This window comes from Callithrix jacchus, chromosome 7 (assembly GCF_049354715.1).
Source record: "Callithrix jacchus isolate 240 chromosome 7, calJac240_pri, whole genome shotgun sequence".
Taxonomy (NCBI): Eukaryota; Metazoa; Chordata; class Mammalia; order Primates; family Cebidae; genus Callithrix; species Callithrix jacchus.
Genome location: NC_133508.1, coordinates 144,434,630 through 144,455,334, shown reverse-complemented (window position 1 = coordinate 144,455,334; position 20,705 = coordinate 144,434,630).

Below are 20,705 nucleotides of genomic sequence, written 5' to 3'. Positions count from 1 at the left end.
TGGCAGGGCCAGTGTTGGGTAGGTCGGGGGAAGGGGCCGTGGCCGGGCCAGCGGCCCCAACTCCCGGGTTTCGGCACCACTTGTCTGACCTACCCTCTACGGGAAGACAGAGCTCGTTCAGAAAAAACCGGGCCGCAGGTTAGAAGAAAGTCTTAAGTTCAGGCTTTATTGAGAGGAAAGAGCCTCCGGGTGGACCAGCTGGGAAGAACAGGAAAATGGCCGCCCCGCTCAGAGGAGCAGAGTTCTTTTATAGGGGGCTGAAGGGCTGAGGGAGTGGGGAAGCCAAGAGAGCTGAGGTGGCGGGCAACGGTTGGTCAGTTTAAACTGCTGGGCAGGGAAGCTGGGCGGCGGGAAACTGGGAGGCGGGAAGCCGGGAGGCAGGAAATTGGGGAGAGCTGATGAGGCGGGTGGTGATTGGTCAGTCGGTTGCCGGGTGGGAGGTGGCTGTGGCCAGGCGGGAAGGCCAGGATGGTATGTAGAGTGAAAGATAAGGGAGTCCCTTTGTGTGGGAGGGGGAGGGCTTTCATGGCAGGGACAGAGTTTTCCAAACAGTTTCTAGTTTTGGGCTGCAATGAATGAAGCTACTGTGAATATTTGTATATACAAATATATGGATATGTCGTTTCCTTTTTAATTGTTTTGAGTAAATTTTAAGGAGTGGAATTGCTAGACCATAGATAAGTATGCAAGTAACTTTATAAGAAATCGACAAAGTGTTTTCCAAAGTTGCTGACCTATTTTGTATTCCTGCAAATTTTGTCAATTTTGTCTGAGAGTTCCCGTTGTACCACATGCTGGGCAGAAGCTGGTATTATAATCTTTTAAATTTTAACCATTCAAATGGGTGTGCAGTAAGATTTTATTGTGGCTTTAATTTCTCATTTTCCGTAAGTAATCATTTTGAGCATCTTTTCATGTATTTATTGGGATCCAGGTTTCTTCTTTGTGAAGGATCTCCTAGCATTTTTTGGTCCATTTTTAAATGGAGTAGTCTTATGGAATCGTAAGATTTCTTTTAAAACAGCACACTTTATCTTAAAGGTCTGGTGGTCAGAAGACCAGTCTAAGTTGGCAGGGCTGCATTCCTTCTGGAGACTCCCGGGGAGAGTCCATTGCCTTGCCTTTTCCCACTGCTGATGGGTGCCTCCATTCCTTGCCTCAAGGTGCCACAGCACTCTGACCTTAGCTTCTTTTGTCAAAGGGCTTTTTTGACTCTGACTTCCTGCCTCCCTCTTTCAAGGATTCTTGTGACTACATTAGGCCTTCTCAGATAACCCACAGTAATCTCCCTGTTTCAAAATCTTTAGCACAATTACGTCTGCAAAGTCCCTCTTGCATGTAAGGCAACTCATTCACAGGTTCTGGAGACAGGATGTGGACACTTCCAAAATCATAAAAATTTTCTTTTATATTATAAAAGTTTTATACCTTTAGTTATTATGTATAAGTCTACAATCTATTTCAGATTAATTTTGGTATGGTTTTGAGGTAAGAGTCAGGGTTCATTTTTTTTTTTTTAACTTCCACTTTTTCCAGCATCAATGTTAAATAGACTATCCTCTTCCTGTTGAATTACCTGGACATGTTTGTTGAAAATCAGTTGATCACTTAACATGTGTACTGATTTCTAGTCTTCTGATTTTTCTGAATGCAAAAGTGATTCAATCTTAGGCTTAGAATCATTGAATAGTTTCTAATATCCTAATTAAAAAAAATATAACTTACAAGGCTCTTCATGATATGATCCTTTCTTCTCTTTCCAATGATATCTTTCACCCTCAATTGTACTGACCACCTTCTAGTTTCTTGAATATACCATGTTATTTTAACTCTAGGCCTCTGCACACTTCTTCCTCTGCCTGGCACCCTCTTTCCTTCCTCTTTGCTTCACGTTTTTCTTCTCATTTATTAAATGACTATCACTTTCTATATTTGGATCAACCCAACATTTTAGTGTCTCAGATGTTTTACTTTTCCCAAATCATCAAGTGTCAAACAAAAATGTGACCATGATTTCCATGTTGATTATATTGATTGGCCTTTTAAGAAATGTAGAAATAATTTATAACACATAAAGGAACTTTGAGAGAAAGGCAGGATTTTAAGAAATATAAGAAACTCGAGAAGAGATGGATTTGTTTTACACAAGTTTTTGGGGATTGAGGAAGCCAAAAGAGCACAATCAGAGAAAAGGCAGCTAGCTGCTGGAGGGGATTTTGTCTAGGCACATATGGAGTATGAAGGCAGTGAACAAAGGGATGCTGGGCAGGATTCAGAAGAGAATAAACCAAAATTGAGGTGCCCTGGAGAACAATTTTTTTAAAATGGGTAAGTATTGTTTTTGGCTATAAATGCCAGAGTACCCTGATTTGAACTGGTTTAAATATGGAGATAATTTATTGTCTCAAGAACTGTAAATACAGAGCTAGAAGATGGGGTGGGTCCAACAGCAGTACAGTCTTGAGCTCATTACCATTGTCAAGGACCTGGGATCTTATCTGTCTCCACTCTGCTGCCTTAGCGTAGGTGCCATCCTAAGGCTGGATCCCCTGTGGTAGCAAGATGGTTGCTGATGGCAACAGGAGCTGTTTTCTTCCTACTTTATGTCTAGTAGAAGAGAAAGAGGAAAACCTTTTCCCCAATCAGGGAATATAAGTCATTCATTTTCATCTGAATGGACAGATTATATGCTCATCTATTAGCCAAGACTCATCCCTGGGTCATGTGCTAATTAGCACATTGACTGATGTGTAATATTCTTTGCAAGTAAAAATGGGGTACATATCTGAACACGAATGGAATTCTGTTGAGAAGGAGAGACTAGATGTTGGATAGACAACTGTATTAGTTCATTTTCATGTTGCTGATAAAGGCATACCAGAGACTGGACAATTTACAAAGGAAAGAGGTTTAATGGAGAATTCAGTTTCATGTGTCTAGGGAAGCCTCACAATCATGGTGGAAGGCAAGGAGGAGCAAGTCACATCTTCCATGGATGGCAGCAGGCAAAGAGAGAGCTTTTGAAGAGAAACTCCCGTTTTTAAAACCTTCAGATCTCATAAGACCCATTCACTATCACAAGAACAGCATCAGAAAGACCTGCACGCATGATTCAGTCATCTCCCACTGGGTATCTCCCACAACATGTGACAATTGTGGGAGCTACAAGATGAGATTTGGGTGTGAACACAGAGCCAAATCATATCATTACACCCCTGGCCCCTTCCAAATCTCATATCTTCACATTTCAAAAGCAATCATGCCTTCCCAATAGTCCCCCAAAGTCTTATCTCATTTCAGCATTAACTCAAAAGTCCATAGTCTAAAGTCTTATCTGAGACAAGGCAAGTCTCTTCCATCTATGAGCCTGTGAAATCAAAAGCAAGTTACTTACTTCCTCAATACAATGAGGGGTACAGCATTGGGTAAATACAGCCATTACAAATGGGAGAAATTGGCCAAAACAAAATTTAGGTGCCCTGGAGAGCACCTAAAGGGCTACAGGCCCCATGCAAGTCTGAAATCCAGCAGAGCAGTCAAATCTTAAAGCTTCAAAATGATCTCCTTTGACTCTATCTTACATCCGGATCACGCTGATGCAAGAGGTAGGTTCCAGTAGTCTTGGGCAGCTCTGCCCCTGGGGCTTTGCAGGGTTTGGCCCCTCTTTTGGCTGCTTTCATGGGTTGGAGTTGAGTGTCTGTGGCTTTTCCAGGTGACCAGTGCAAGCTGTTGGTGGATCTACCATTCTGGGGTCTGGAGGATGGTGGCCTTCTTCTGATAGCACCACTAGGTTGTACCCAAGGCAGGGACTCTGTGTGGGGGCTCTGAGTCCACATTTCTCTTTTGCATTGCCCTAGTAGAGGATCTCCATGAGGGCCCTGCCCCTGAAGCAAACTTCTGCCTGGGTATACAGGTGTTTCCATGCATCTGAAATCTAGGAAGAGGTTCTCAAACACCAGTTCTTGACTTGTGTGCACTCGCAGGCTTACCACCATGTGGAAGCTGCCAAGGCTTGGGGCTTCCACCTTCTAAGGCCATGGCCCAAGCTCTACATTGTACTCTTTCAGCCACGGCTATAGCAGCTGGGACACAAGGCACCAAGTCCCTAGGCTGCACACAGCACAAGGAACCTGGGCTCAGCCCATGAAACCACTTTTTCCTCTTAGTCCTCCAGGCCTGTGATGAGAGGGGCTGCTGTGAAGACCTCCAACATGCTCTAGAGACACTTCCTCCATTATCCCAGGGATTAACATTCTGCTCCTTGTTACTTATGCAAATTTCTGCAGCCAGCTTGAATTTCTGCTCAGAAAGTGGGATTTTCTTTTCTATCACGTTGTTGGGCTACAAACTTTCCAAACTTTTCTGCTCTGCATCCCTTATAAAACTAAATGCCTTTCATAGTACCCAAGTCACCTCTTGAATGCTTTGCTGCTTAGCAATTTCTTCTACCAGATACTCTAAATCATCTCTCTCAAATTCAAAGTTCCACAAATCTCTAGCACTGGGGCAAAATGCTGCCAGTCTATTTGCTAAAACATAGCAAGAGTCACCTTTGTTCCAGTTCCCAATAAGTTCCTCATTTTCACTTCAGACCCCCTCAGCCTGGGTTTCATTGTCCATATCATTATTAGCATTTTGGTCAAAGCCATTCAACAAGTCTCTAGGGAGTTTCAAACTTTCCCACATTTTCCGTTTTTTTCTGAGCCCTCCAAACTGTACCAACCCCTGCCTGTTACTCAGTTCCAAAGTTGTTCCACATTTTTGGATATCGTTTCAGCAGCACCCCACTCTACTGGTACCAATTTACTGTATTAGTTCGTTTTCATGTTGCTGATAAACACGTACCACAGACTGGGCAACTTACAAAGGAAAGAGGTTTAAACTCACAGTTTTATGTGGCTGGAGAAAACTCATAATCATGATGGAAGGCATGGAGGAGCAAGACACATCTTACATGGATGATGGCAGGCAAAGAGAGAGCTTATGCAGAGAAACTCCCATTTATAACCAGCAGATCTTGTAAGACCCATTCACTATCATGAGAACAGCATGGGAAAGACCTACCTCCATGATTCAATTACCTCCCACTGTGTCCCTCCCACAATACATGGGAATTCAAGATGAGATTTGGGTGGGGACACAGCCAAACCATATCAACAACAAACAGCATTATTACAGAGTCCAAAGGTGATAGACTGAGTCTGCAGATGTCGAGTTCAAGAGTTCTCAAAAGAAGCTGGAGTGAAACAGAGTAATTAGATACCCCATTTAGGGCCAACAGCACTCTCAAGAGCAAATGTCATTGGGGGCTGCTCTGAGAGACATGAGAACTAGAAAATATTTACCCACCCATATTATGATTAGAGAGGGATGGATCCAAATGTATAAAGCAGATAATCTGAGTGTCAAGTGAAGGGTGGTAGAGAATAAATGACAAGATTAGAATCCAGGAGAATGGGAACAGGTTGGGGTCTGTGGTGAGAGATGAGTTAGTGGGATTGGTTGAGTACCCTGGATAAAATCGTGAAGGTTTTGGAGGCCTGCTTTCCCATAGGTGTTGGAAATGTGGGTCAGGCCTGAAAATGTCAAGATCATGATTAGGTTAGAGCGCCGGTTCTCATATTTTCATATGCATTAGAATCACCTGGAGGGCTTGTTAAACCTCCATTTTGGGCCCCAGTCCCAGGGTTTCTGCTTCAGTAGATCTGGGGCAGGGTTTGAAAATTTGCATTTCTAACAAAGTTCCCAGGTGCTGCTAGCCTGGGGACTTCACTTAGGAAACTACTGGATTAGAGAAACAACTTGTCAAGGGCTGTTAAACTGGTGCTTTTCAATGTATGGTATGAGAGCCACCTGCTAAGAATCACTGGTGGAGACTCTTCAAGATGCTAATCCCCTAAACTCTACTCTCAGAGGTTTGTGTTAGGAGCCTTGGAGAAGAACCTGCAAATCTACTTTTTATAAAACAGGTTCCTAAGATGATTCTCATGTTGCTAAGTCATGTGAAGCTCATTTAAACCATCATTCATCTGTGTAGCAAGCAGGCTACTGCTCATCAGTAGCTCACAAGTAACAAAAAGTGGCTCATCACCTTTTGTTGCTGCCACGAGGGCAAAGAATCAAGCACTGGGGTTTTGTGAACTTGACAGAGAAGGGTTCAGATCCTGTGTGTGCCACATTCCATTTGGGGGACCTTGGGCAAAGAGATTTAACCATCTTGGTCTTCAAGTTCTTAATCTAAAAGACGGAATAATGAGACAAATGTTATGTAATAGTCACCTAACATCATGTCTGATTTATTTTTTTTTTAATTTACAAAGGAAAGAGGTTTAATTGACTCACAATTCCACATGGCTGGGGAGGCCTCACAATCATGGCAGAAGGCAAAGTAGGAGCAAAGTCACGTCTTACCTGGCAGTAGGCAAGAGGATGTCTGATTCTTAGTAAGCCCTCAATAAGCAGTAACTATTCTATGATTTCCTCCTACTCTTATTCCAGCAGTATGGTATGCCAGTTGACCCACTGAACATGTATCTTGCCAGAGGCAGTTCCATATGCTGATTGACTTAAATCAAGAGAAGGCACTGGGAACAGTATCTCAGAAAAAGATTAAAAAGGCCTTTGGGACTTAAAGGCACAAGGAGAAAAACTATTCTCTGGGTAGTGCCGGTGAAAAGCGAGAAGATAATGAGATGTTAGAGCTTGTCTTCTACCTATTTGGTTTGCAACTCCTGTCTTCATTCATAAAGCCTCACATCTTTCCCTGATGCATGGCCAGGACCCTGTCTGTAATGAATGTGTGTACACACGTGGAGGAGGTACATATGCTGTACATGCTTGGAGGTGGAGACTTATAGGGAGCAGAAGAGGTGAGGCAAAGTGAGGAAAATGCTTCTGAAACTCAAAACAGACCACAAAATCAAATAAAGCCTGGAGACACTGTAAGTGTGGCCCCCAAACTTAGCACCATTTTGTTTACTTATTTTACTGCTCTTCATCTGTCTGGTCACACAGGATTTAAAATTTTTTTTTTCTGCAGCACAAGGCCAAGTAGATGGACTGTGGTAAAGAGAGTGAGTGAGTGTTTTGGCCTCATCTATTCAATTGAACTTTCTCAAACGATCCAAATAGCTTCTCAAGAACCATTATTTTATCTTGTTCTTTAGATTTTCTAGGAGTGTTTTCATGTCAAAATGTACTTGGAATCTAAAGGACAAGGTGTTCTGCTACTTTGGCCTTAAGAGCCCTTTCTAGCTTTGGTCTGCAACTGTTCTTGCTGAGGTTGTTATATGTTCAATATCTTCTCCTTATGAATCCTGAATATTCATATTTCCAAATTATCATGAGACAATGGGCCTAAAATTCAAAAGGAAAAAAAAAACAAAAGAATTTCAAGCTTCTACTTTTTACTTGAATACTATAGCATTTCTCCTGGGAAGCAAGTTCCAAATCATAGTAATTTCAAACTTGAAGGGAATTAAAACTAGCAAACTATGGCTTAGAACATTTAAGTCATACACGAGTGTTGCATATTTAGTTGGAGTCAGAAACCAGGTCTCATGGTTTCTATTTCCCTGCTCTTTCTTTTCTTTCTTTCTTTTTTTTTTTTCTATTTTTTTTGAGGGAAAAAGAGAAGAAGGGGAAAAAAAGAAAAAGAGGGAAAAAGGAATATTACTTCATTCCTAAAATGGGTTTCAATAATGGCCGATAAACATTTTGAGTGTTTAAAGTGGTTAATGCATATTTTATGTGTTTAAAATGGAGACCTCTATTGTGTTTATTTGTTCTGGCTCTGAGTTCAAGTCCTGGATATCGTTATCAATTTGTTGTCTCGTTGAATCTAAATCTCATTATGTGTCTTATGTATCTGGGTGTTAAGATCTCTTATTGTTACATTAATCCTTTTACCCTTGCATCCTTGTAGCTTTGAAATCTATTTTATTAAGTGTGAGAATTGCAACTCCTGCTTTTTATTTATTTATTTTTGCTCTCCATTTGGTTGGTGAGTTTTTTTCCATCCCCTTGTTTTGAGTCTTTGTATATCTTTAGATATATCGTTAGGTTTTGTGGATAATGTATATTTTGTGTGTTTAAAATGGAGAGCTCTATTGAGTTTATTTGTTCTGGATCTTAGTACCAGTCCTGGATATTGTTATCAATTTTCTGTCTCGTTGAATCTAAATCTCATTATGGGTCTTATGTATCTGGGTGTTAAGATCTCTTATTATTACATTAATCCTTTTATCCTTGTATCCTTGTAGCTTTGAAATCTATTTTGTCAAATGTGAAAATTGCAATTCCTGCTTTTTATTTATTTATTTTTGCTCTCCATTTGGTTGGTACGTTTTTTTTTTTCCCACCCTTTATTTTGATTCTATGTATATCTTTGGATATACCGTTAGATTTTGTCTGTATCTTTTGATTGGGAGATTTGGTCGATTTAAATTTAGGGTTGCTGCCATTTGATATTAACTGGCTATTTTGTCCTTTTGTTGATAAAAATTCTTCTTTGTGTTAATGCTCTTTACTTTTTGGTGTATTTTTAGATAGGGTCATACTGGTTGTTCCTTTCTGTGTATAGTGCTTCTTTTAGAAGTTCTTGTAAAGCAGGCCTGGTGGTAATAAAATCTCTGAGTACTTGCTTATTCCTAAAAAATTTTATTTTTCCTTCAAATGTAAAGCTTAAATTGGCAGGATATGAAATTCTGGGCTGAAAGTTCTGTTGATTAAGTATATTGAATATTGGCCCCCACTCTCTTCTAGCTTGTAGGGTTTCCATTGAGAGATCTGCTGTAAGCCTAATAGGCTTACCTTTATGGGTAACTTGATCTTTCTCTCTGGCTGCCCTTAATATTTTCTCCTTCATTTCGATCTTGGTGAATCTAACAATTATGTGCCTTGGGGTTGGTCTTCTTGAGGAATATCTTTGTGGTGTTCTCTGTATTGCCTGGGGTTGAATATTGTCCTGCTTTGCTAAATTAGGAAAATTTTCCTGGATAATATCCTGGAGAGTATTTTCTAGCTTGAATTCATTCTCTCCGTCACATTCAGGTACACCAATCAAGCGTATATTAGGTCTTTTCACATAGTCCCATATTGCTTGGAGACTCTGCTCATTCCTTTTTATCCTTTTTTCTCTATTCTTGTCTTGTTGTTTTGTTTCATTGAGTTGATTTTCGACCTCTGATACCCTTTCTTCTGCTTGATCCATTCAGCTGTTTAAGCTTGTACATGTTTCACTAAGTTCTCGTGTTGTATTTTTCAACTCCATAAGTTCATTTATATTCCTCTCTATATTGTCTATTCTTTTCAACATTTCATCGAACCTTTTTTCCAAGTTCTTAGTTTCTTTACATTGGGTTAGAACAAGTTCCTTTAACTCCCAGAAGTTTCTTATCATCCACCTTTTAAAGCCTACTTCAGATAATGGAACACAGTCCTTTTCCATCAGGGCTTGTTCCGTTACTGATGAGTCCTTTTCCATCAGGGCTTGTTCGGTTGCTGATGAGTCCTTTTCCATCAGGGTTTGTTCTGTCGCTGATGGGTTCTGATTTTGAGTATACTCGGCCTTCTTAGGCTGTTTTTTTCCCTTCATTGTAGATGAACCGCCTTTCTAATTAGTTTTCTGAGTCAACATCTGACTTACTGATTCCCAGTGTTGGGATCCGAGCAACCCACTGTGGCGGCCTAAATAGCAGCGGTAAGACTGATGGTGCTCTTCTGCCCGGGAATCTCTGGTCTGGCTTCCCTCTTGAGTCCACAACAAGCGGCTCTGACTTCCCGGAGCTCCAAACTCCGGTCAGTTGGGGAAGCAGTCCCGTTGGCTCTGCGTGAAGAGCTGCTGTGCCGAGACGCCGGCAAAACCGCTGCAGCGGCCACAAGAGTCGCGCTGGCTACCCGTGGGGCTCCTCCACTGGGAATCGGCTGATCGGTGAGTGATGAAAATTCGTCTAAAAGTGTGGCGTCGTCTCGTTCTCTGGGCTTTCACTGGGAGCTACAATCCTGAGCTGTTAGTGGTCGGCCATCTTGGATCGATCTCTCTATTTCCCTGCTCTTTCTATTTCACCAAGCTCACTCTCCCATCCCTTGGATCCCCTGCTACCAAAATCCTGAAAGGATTCAGAAAGGCATATTTGAGATTATAACACTATGTCTGTCAAACCTAATTTAAATAGTTTAAACTTCCATGGATTGCTAAACTGTTCTATAAACTGGGAGATTAGTTTATCGGAATAACATTTTCATTTAGGACCACCCTCATTCTCCATTGTGGGACAGGATAACCAAGAGCCCTAGGGGAATTCTTTCTTTCCTGAATTTAGGGATGCCTAATGGGGATCTGTTGGAGACCCTGCCTTGCCAGACATTAGGGTTCATTTTCTCCAGAGTCTTTAGTACTTTTTTTTTTTTTTTGAGATGGAGTTTCGCTCTTGTTACCCAGGCTGGAGTGCAATGGCACAATCTCGGCTCACCGCAACCTCCGCCTCCTGGGTTCAGGCAATTCTCCTGCCTCAGCCTCCCGAGTAGCTGGGATTACAGGCACGCGCCACCATGCCCAGCTAATTTTTTGTATCTTTAGTAGAGACGGGGTCTCACCATGTTGACCAAGATGGTCTCGATCTCTTGACCTCATGATCCACCCGCCTCGGCCTCCCAAAGTGTTGGGATTACAGGCGTGAGCCACCGCGCCCAGCCTTTGGTACTTTTTAAACTCCTGAGCTAAAGGATAAAACTGAACCAGCCATTTCCAAGAACAATTTTTAAAAATCATTTAAAATTTTGGGTTTTCCTGGTTCATAAACTTAAAGTTTTAAATAAATGTTGTCGGTATAATACATGCACAGTTATAAATATTACCCAAGGCTTCTAATGAAAATTGGCAGTTTTTGCCCTATTGCTCCCATGTCAGAGCAGAGCACTTTCAACTCTTTTTACTCTCTTTTCTAATATTAATTTAAATATATTGTGATTACTTGATTCCAAAGTTTTAGACATTTTCTATTGACTTCCTTTTATGACGGCTGATGATTTAGCTCTCACCACTTCCTCCAATTTTTTCTTTTTCTTTTTTTGAAACAAGGTCTTGCTCTATTGCCCAGACTAGAGTGCAGTGTCATGATCATAGCTCACTGCAGCCTCAAAGTCCTGGGCTCAAGGCACACCCCCACCTCAGCCTCCCAGAGTGCTGAGATTACAGATACATGGGCCAAAATTTATTCCCTTCCTTTGTCCACTATAATCAATTAGGCCACAATCTTACTGCAACAACAATTAAATATCAGTCCTTATATGATTATATAAAAAATACATTTTTATACCTATGTAAAAAACCTGCATGTTCTGCACATGTACCCCAGAACTTGAAATACAATAAAAATGCTTATATATATATATACTCTGAATAGCCTACCAATATACTTTATATTCCCTATCTTGTTACTTAAAATTACTTTTTTTTGAATTAAAAACTGCCTTATGTACTTCAGCTCCTTAGTCCTAGAGACCTATTCTTATCTTTTCCAAATCCTCCATTAGATATTGCCGTGTACAGTTAAGAAGCTTTCCCCATATGGTTTAATCATGTCTGAGGATATGTCAATTACTCCTGCACCCGCCACTGTGCCGCTTTACTCTGGTGCCTTGATCCTTCCGCTCCAGTCTGTTTTCCTCCAGGGCTGTGGCCCACGGAATTCCTGTTTCTGTTCATAGGAAGATCTATTTTCAGAATTAAAAATATTATATGTATTAGTCTTGAATATACCTTGGTTGTAACTGGGAATTAGGACTCCTGAATCAATTGCAATTAATTTGCATTGCCTGAAGGTATTTCCTTCTCTTTCCTTGCTTGTTTTTTTATAGTTATACAACAAGGAAAATAAAAAGTTAGATGTACCCACTTCAAAAAGAACTCACATTCAAAATGAGAAATGTATAAGATAAATGAGTTACAGTATTGGCCTATATCATTCCTTAATTTCCAAGAGGCTTTTCTCCAAGAGTTAGTTTAAATAGAACTGATCTAATATGCTTAGGATTTTATTTGTAGATTACAAAAATTAGAAGATGGTGATGATAGAGAAGAAAAGGTAAAGAAAGAGAAAATGATTTAGGCAATAGTAATAGTTAAAATTAAAAAGCTGAAAAAAACCGTACTTGGAAAACTGTTAAGCCAATGGAAAAACATTAAATTCATAATAAATTTAAAAAATGTGATACAAAATGAAATTTGTTATGGTTTGTAGGATTTAAGGTGACTTTTCCCTTTTAATAGAAGCTATGTTTTTGCGCACAGCAGAAGTATGGTATTTTGTGAGAAGACATGCTATGAATCATGAAAGGCTCTATTTCAGCAAGTCACAGGCAGAAAACAAATTTAAAACAATTGAATAGAGCTGCAGCATTGTTGAAAATACAGTACTTTTTATTATTCCACATATACTTTAAAATCTAAACATTATTGCTATGTATAAAAAGGTGGTCTGTACCTTTGCTAAATAGCTTGCCTTCTTAATAACGTCTTTTGATGATTTCGTTGTAAGAGCATAGGTAGTTCTTGCTTTCATTTATACTATCCAAAAAATTAAACCATCTATAAGGCCCTCTACAACCAAATTTCCTCTTTTCTCTGTATCTGTCCGCAAGCACAAGATAGGCTCTTGGGAAAGGACTTTAATTGCTTAGCTACTGCAGCAGCTCTGTTTCGCCCAGATGGCTACAGATACACAGGCTGCACAGGAAGCAGTAGGCTATGAATCAATGAAAACACAGATTTGAAAATATGGCAATTTGAATTTTTAGTTAGTTGTGTAGCCTGGAAATTTGGCCATAACCTCAGATCAGAAACAGAGAGATATAAACTGAGTCTGTTCTACCATAGGTATTTGCAAAAGCTTCCTTTCTTCCTTCCTTTCTAAATAGAGAAACAGCCTTACTGTTATTTTCCCCACAAGTGTGTATGTATATGTGTGTATATATATATATATGTATGCTTTTTCTGGGAAAAAAATTTTGTGTAGAATAGAAAGTAAAATTAGCTCCCTATTCCCAATGTCCTCCCCTTCCGTCAGAACGCATTGTTTATATTTTGTTATTAATCATTGCAAACATTTTCTATAATGTGAACACAATTTTATTTTTTAAAACAAAAACGGCAAGGTTATCTTTTGCCTATATATACACTGTGTATATATTAGACATCTTTCTGGGTCATAACGCACAGCGCTGCAGCTCTTCCTTCAAATAGAAGTATTATTATTTGTTCGACAAATAAATACTATTGTTGATGATATTGCTCCAGTTACACACGGTGCTACAAGGGATGTCTTTTCACTTAACATCTTTCTACACTTATTCCTTCATTTCCTATGATATATTCCAACAACATGGAATCGCTGAGCCAAAGAGTGAGTATAATTTACACTGAACGTATTGCCAGTGGCCCTCCAGCAGTGTACTAAATTCACTCCCACAAGATATGTACACAAGGGTCAAGTCCCCATATCTTGCCCACACTGGCTATTATCAAATATTTTTTAACTTTTGCCAAACTGATATACAAAGACCAATATTTCATTTTGCCATAAATTGTATAACAAGTGTTTTGTTTTGCTTTTAAATCAAGCTCTAGTTGTGTTTTCTTCTGTAAAAGGTTTTATCATTTGGCTTTGGGACTGCTGCTCTGCTTGCACTCATTGGTAAATTGCTGGGTGCTGCTGGGTCTTTTGCTGCAGTCTATTCCCTACCTGAGCATAGGGGCGATTGCTTTATATCTCTGATATAGAGTCTCAGTATAGTTACACACATAATCACAAGACTTACACATATACCACATTACATACATACAATCACATACACATGCACACCATATCACACACAAAATCACGCATGCAATCATTCACACACACTGCATCACATTATAGTGTCATTGTAAAGCAATGCAGATTGCCCCCTAGTTCAGAGACCCATCAAATTCCTGGGACACTCCAAAAACTCCCTGATGATTGTAGCCTTTCTCAGGTGGCAGCCTCATCATTTCAGTTCCCTGGAACCTCCCTCTAGAAGCTTTCTGGCAAGCTGAGAGCTATTTCCCTCTGGCTGGACATATTTGCCCTCTTGTAGCACAAATCACAAAGGCTGCAGGTAAGGATGTGGGAGCTAAAGTTCTTGGGTACAAACTCAAATTTACAAGACATGGTTTGCATCTGTTCTCTCTCTTAAAGCAGTGCATATTATTTCACCTTGAAAGAATTCAAGGATTTTGAAGAATTAAATGGTGGAAAGGAGTAAGTAGAATCCAGTTTTGTCTCGTTTTTACTCAAAACATGCTTATTTACCATTAGCCTAATGTTTCTTTCCTAATCCACAGTTTTCTTTATTGATTCTTTTTCCTTTGTCACCAACATTGCTCAAAACAGAACTGCTAAAATATGCTGACCTGTTTTCTTTCTTCAGAGTTCCTTAGCCATGAAACTTACACAGAACCTATCCATCAAATTCAGGATTTAATTAAAAAACAAAGTTAGATTGGGGAAATATGAATAATAGAACTTGAAAGGAATTTGTATATAAACACTACTTTTCCTTTTATACTGTGTATAAGCCTGGATCTAACTCTTTACCGAGGAGCTCATGTAACAGTAAATTCTGAGCCAGACACACCTGGATTTACATACTATGTGTGTATAACCACAGAGTAATTTCTTTTTCTGAGCCTTCACTTTTTTCTTTTTTCTTTTCGTGACAGTGTTTTACTCGTCAGCCAGGTGGAGTGCAGTGGTGCATTCATGTGAATCTTGATTTTTTTGACTTGTAAAATGGGATTAATAAAAGTACCACTAGCTATGAGAATTAGATGAGTACTTTGTACAATATAAGATCCATAAACTAATAGAACAGTAAGTTCTTACTTAATATCATTGATAGGTTCTTGGAAACTGTGACTTTAAGTGAAAGGATGTGTTACAAAGGCATTTTTCTCATCTTTTTTTTTTTTTTCAGACAAGGCTTCACCATATTGGCCAGTCTGGTCTTGAACTCCTGACCTTGTGATCCATCCACCTTGGCCTCCCAAAGTGCTGGATTACAGGTGTGAGCCACTGCACCCAGCCACTATTCATATATGTATATGTGTATATATATATTTTAATATGTTTTATTGCACTTTAGGTTCTGGGGTACATGTGAAAAACATGCAGGATTGTTGCATAGGTACATACATGGAAATGTGGTTTGCTGCCTCCATCCCCATCACCTATATCTGGCATTTCTCTCCATGTTATCCCTCCCCAGCTCCCTACCTGCCACAGTCCCTCTCCTAGCCCTCCCAACAGACCCCAGTTTGTGATGCTCCCTTCCCTGTGTCCATGTGTTCTTATTATTCAACACCTGCCTATGAGTGAGAACAAGCAGTGTTTGATTTTCTGTTCTTGTGTCAGTTTACTGAGAATGATGATTTCCAGGTTCATCCATGTCCTGACAAAGGACACAAACTCATCATTTTTTATGGCTGCATAGTGTTCCATGGTGTGTATGTGCCATATTTTCCCGGTCCAGTCTATCATCGATGGACATTTGGGTTGATTCCAGGTCTTTGCTATTGTAAACAGTGCCACAATAAACATACGTGTGCATGTGTCTTTATAATAGAATGATTTATAATCCTTTGGATATATACCCAATAATGGGATTGCTGGGTCAAATGGTATTTCTATTTCTCTAGGTCCTTGAGAAATCATCAAACTGTCTTCCACAATGGTTGAACTAATTTACACTCACACCAACAGTGAAAAATTGTTCCTATTTCTCCACATCCTCTTCAGCATCTGTCTCCAGATTTTTTTAGTAATTGCCATTCTAACTGGCGTGAGATGGTATCTCAATGTGGTTTTGATTTGCATCTCTCTAATGACCAGTGATGAGAGCATTTTTTTCATATGCTTGTTGGCCTCATATATGTCTTCTTTTGAAAACTGTCTGTTCATATCCTTTGCCCACTTTTGAATGGGTTTGCTTTCTTGTAAATCTGTTTTAGTTCTTTGTAGATCCTGGATATTAGCCCTTTGTCAGATGGGTAGATTGCAAAAATCTTTTTCCCATTCTGTTGGTTGCCAGTTCACTCTAATGATTCTTTTGCTGTGCAGAGCTCTGGAGTTTAATTAGATCCAATTTGTCTGTTTTGGCTTTTGTTGCCAATGCTTTTGGTGTTTTAGTCATGAAGTCCTTGCCTATGCCTATGTCCTAAATGGTTTTGCCTAGGCTTTCTTCTAGGGTTTTTATGGTGTTAAGTCTTATGTTTAGATCTTTAATCCATTTGAAGTTAATTTTAGTGCAAGGTGTCAGGAAGGGGTCCAGTTTCTGCTTTCTGAACCTGGCTAGCCAGTTTTCCCAACGCCATTTATTAAACAGGAAATTCTTTCCCCATTGCTTGTTTTTGTCAGGTTTGTCAAAGATCAGATGATTGTAGATGTGTGGCATTGCCTCTGAGGCCTCTGTTCTGTTCCATTGGTCTGTATCTCTGTTTTGGTACCAGTACCATGCTGTTTTGATTACTGTAGCCTTGTAGTATAGTGTGAACTCAGGTAGCGTGATGCCTCCAGCTTTGTTCTTTTTGCTTAGAATTGACTTGGCTATTCAGGCCCTCTTTTGGTTCTATATGAAGTTTAAGGTGTTTTTTTCCTGTTCTGTGAAGAGGGTCATAGGTAGACTAATGGGGATAGTGCTGAATCTATAAATTACTTTTGGCAGTATGGCCATTTTCACAATATTGATTCTTCCTAACCATAAGCATGGAGTGTTTTTTCAGCTGTTTGTATCCTCTCTTATTTCCTTGAGCAATGGTTTATAGTTCTCCTTGAAGAGGTCCTTTACATCCTTTGTAGCAATTGTGAATGGCAGTTCATTCTTGATTTGGCTCTCTTTAAGTCTGTTATTGGTGTATAGGAATGCTTGTGATTTTTGCACATGGATTTTGTATCCTGAGACTTTGCTGAAGTTGCTTATCAGTTTCAGGATATTTTGGGCTGAGCAATGGGGTCTTCTAAATATACAATCATGTCATCTGCAAATAGAGACAATTTGACTTCCTTCTTTCCTAATTGAATACACTTTATTTCTGTTTCTTGTCTGATTGCTCTGGCTAGAACTTCCAATACTATATTGAATAGGAGTAGTGAGAGAGGGCATCCTTGTCTAGTGCCAGATTTCAAAGGGAATGCTTCCAGTTTTTGCACATTCAGTATGATATTGGCTGTGGGTTTGTCGTAAGTAGATTTTATTATTTTGAGATACTTTCCATTGATACCTAGTTTATTGAGTGTTTTACCATAAAGGGCTGTTGAATTTTGTCAAATGCCTTCTCTGCATCTATTGAGATAATCGTGTGATTTTTGTCTTTGGTTCTGTTTATGTGGTGGATTACATTTATAGACTTGCAAATGTTGAACCAGTCTTGCATCCCTGGGATGAAGCCTACTCGATGATGATGGATAAGCTTTTTGATGCACTGTTGCAACTGGTTTGCTAGTATTTTATTGAGTATTTTTGCATCTATGTTCAGCATAGAAATGGGCCTGAAGTATTCTTTCTTGTTGAGTCTCTGCTGGGTTTTGGTGTCAGAATGATGTTGGTCTCATAAAACAATTTAGGTAGGATTCCATTTTTTTTTTAATTGTTTGGAATAGTTTCAGAAGGAGTGGTACCAGCTCCTCTTTGTATATCTGGTAGAATTTGGCTGTGAACCCATCTGGACCTGGGCTTTTTTTGGTTGTAGGCTATTAATTGCTGCCTCAACTTCAGCCCTTGTTATTGGTCTATTCAGGGTTTCAGCTTGTTCCTGGTTTAGGCTTTGGAGAGTGCAGGTGTACAGGAATTTATCCATTTCTTCCAGGTTTACAAGTTTATGTGCATAGAGTTGTTTGTAGTAGTCTCTGATGGTAGTTTGTATTTCTGTGGAATCGGGGGTGATATCCCCTTTATCATTTTGAATTGCATCTGTTACATTCTTTTCTCTTTTATTTTTTATTAATCTGGCTAGTGGTATATTTTGTTGATCTTTTCAAAAAACCAGCTCCTGGATTTATTGATTTTTTGAAGGGATTTTTGTGTCTCTATCTCCTTCAGTTCTGCTCTGATCTTAGTTATTTCATGTCTTCTGCTAGCTTTTAAGTTTTTTGGTCTTGCTCCTCTAGCTCTTTCAATTTTGATGATAGGGTATTGATTTTACATCTTTCCTTGCTTCTTATGTAGGCATTTATTGCTATAGATTTTCCTCTAGCCACTGCTTTAAATGTGTCCCAGAGATTCTGGTACATTGTGTCTTCGTTCTCATTGGTGTTGAAGAACATCTTTATTTCTGCCTTCATTTCATTGTTTATCCAGTCAACATTCAAGAGCCAGTTGTTCAGTTTCCATGAAGTAGTGCTGTTCTGAGTTAGTTTCTGAGTCCTGAGTTCTAACTTGATTGCACTGTGGTCTGAGAGACTATTTGTTGTTATTTCTGTTCTTTGGCATTTGCTGAGGAGTGATTTACTTCCAATTATGTGGTCAGTTTTAGAGAAGGTGTGATGTGGTGCTGACAAGAATGTATATTCTGTGGATTTGGGGTGGAGAGTTCTGTAAATGTCTATTATGTTTGCTTGGTCCAGATCCAAGTTCAAGTCCTAGATATCCTTGTTAATTTTCTGTCTCATTGGTCTGTCTAATACTGACAGTGGAGTGTTAAAGTCTCCCACTATTATTGTGTGGGAGTCTAGGTCTCTTTGTAGGTCGTTAAGAACTTGCTTTATGTATCTGGGTGCTCCTGTATTGGGTGGATATATATTTAGGATTGTTAGCTCTTCTTGTTGTATTGATCCTTTTACCATGATGTAATGCCCTTCTTTGTCTCTTTTGAACTTTGTTGGTTTAAAGTCTATTTTATCGGAGACTAGGATTGCAACTCCTGCTTGTTTTTTGCTCTCCATTTGCTTGGTAAATCTTCCTCCATCCCTTTATTTTGAGTCTTTGTGTATCCTTACCTGTGAGATGGGTTTACTGAATACAGCTCACTGATGTGTTTTGATTTTTTTATCCAATTTGCCAGTCTGTGTCTTTTGATTGGGGCATTTAGCCCATTTACATTTAGGGTTAATATTGTTATGTGTGAATTTGATCCTGCCATTTTGATGCTAGCTGGTTATTTTGCCCATGAGTTGACACAGTTTCTTCATTGTGTTGATGTTCTTTACCATTTGGTATGTTTTTGGAGTGGCTGGTACTGGTTGTTCCTTTCTATGTGTTTAGTGCTTCTTTCAGGAGCTCTTATAAGGCAGGCCTGGTGGTGATGAAATCTCTGAGAAATTGCTTGTTCATAAAGGATTTTATTTTTCCCTCACTTATGAAGCTTAGTTTGGCTGGATATGAAATTCTAGGTTGAACATTCTTTTCTTTAAGGATATTGAATATTGGCCCCCACTCTCTTCTGGCCTGTAGGGTTTCTGCTGAGAGATCCACTGTGAGTCTGATGGGCTTTCCTTTGTGAATAATTAGACCTTTCTCTCTGGCTGCCCTTAGCATTTTTTCCTTCATTTCAACCCTGGTGAATCTGATGATTATGTGCCTTCGGGTTGCTCTTCTTGAGGAATATCTTTGTGGTGTTCTATGTATTTCCTGGACTTGAATATTGGCCTGCCTTGCTAGGTTGGGGATGTTCTCCTGGATAATATCCTGAAGAGTGTTTTCCAGCTTGGATTCATTTTCTCCATCACATTCAGGTGTACCTATGAAACGTAGATTAAGTCTTTTCATATAATCCCATATTTCTTGTAGGCTTTATTCATTTATTTTTACTCTTTTTTTTTTTTGCTATTCTTGCCTTTTCATTTTATTTCATTGAGTTGATCTTCATTCTCTGTTATCCTTTTTTCTGCTTGGTCAATTCGGCCATTGAAACTTGTGTATGCTTTGCGAAGTTCTTGTGTTGTGTTTTTCAGCTCCATCAAGTCATTTATATTCTTCTCTAAGCTGTTTATTCTTGTTAGCATTTCACCAAACCTGTTTTCCAGGTTCTTGGTTTCTTTGCATTGGGTTAGAACATGTTCATTTAGCTCAGAGAAGTTTGTTATTACCCACTTTCTGAAGCCTGTTTCTGTCAATTCATCAGACTCATTCTCTATCCAGCCTTGTTCCCTTGCTGGTGAGGAGTTGTGATCCTCTGAAGGAGGAGAGGCATTCTGGTTTTGAGTGTTTTCATCCATTTTGCAGTGGTATCTTCCCATCTTTGTGCATTTATCTACCTGTGGTCTTTGTAGTTGGTGACTTTTGGATGGGGTCTCTGAGTGGATGTCCTTTTTATTGATGATGAAATTATTATCCTTTCTGTTTTTTAGTTTCCTTCTAACAGGCCCCTCTGCTTTAGGACCTCTGGAGGTCTACTCCAGGCAAATTGGATAAAAAGCCAAAACCCATCGATGTGCTGTATCCAGGAAACCCATCTCACATGCAAGGATACACAGAGGCTCAAAATAAAGGAATGGAGGAAGATTTACCGAGCAAATGGAGAGCAAAAAAAATAGGACTTGCAATCCTAGTCTCTGATAAAGTAGACTTTAAAATAGACCCTGCTTTCTTGGGGACCACCTGCAGCAGCTACAGAATAGTAAGGATTGCTGCCAGTTTCTTCTTCTGTTATCTTTGTCCCAGAAGGATACCTGCCAGATGTCAGCCTAAGC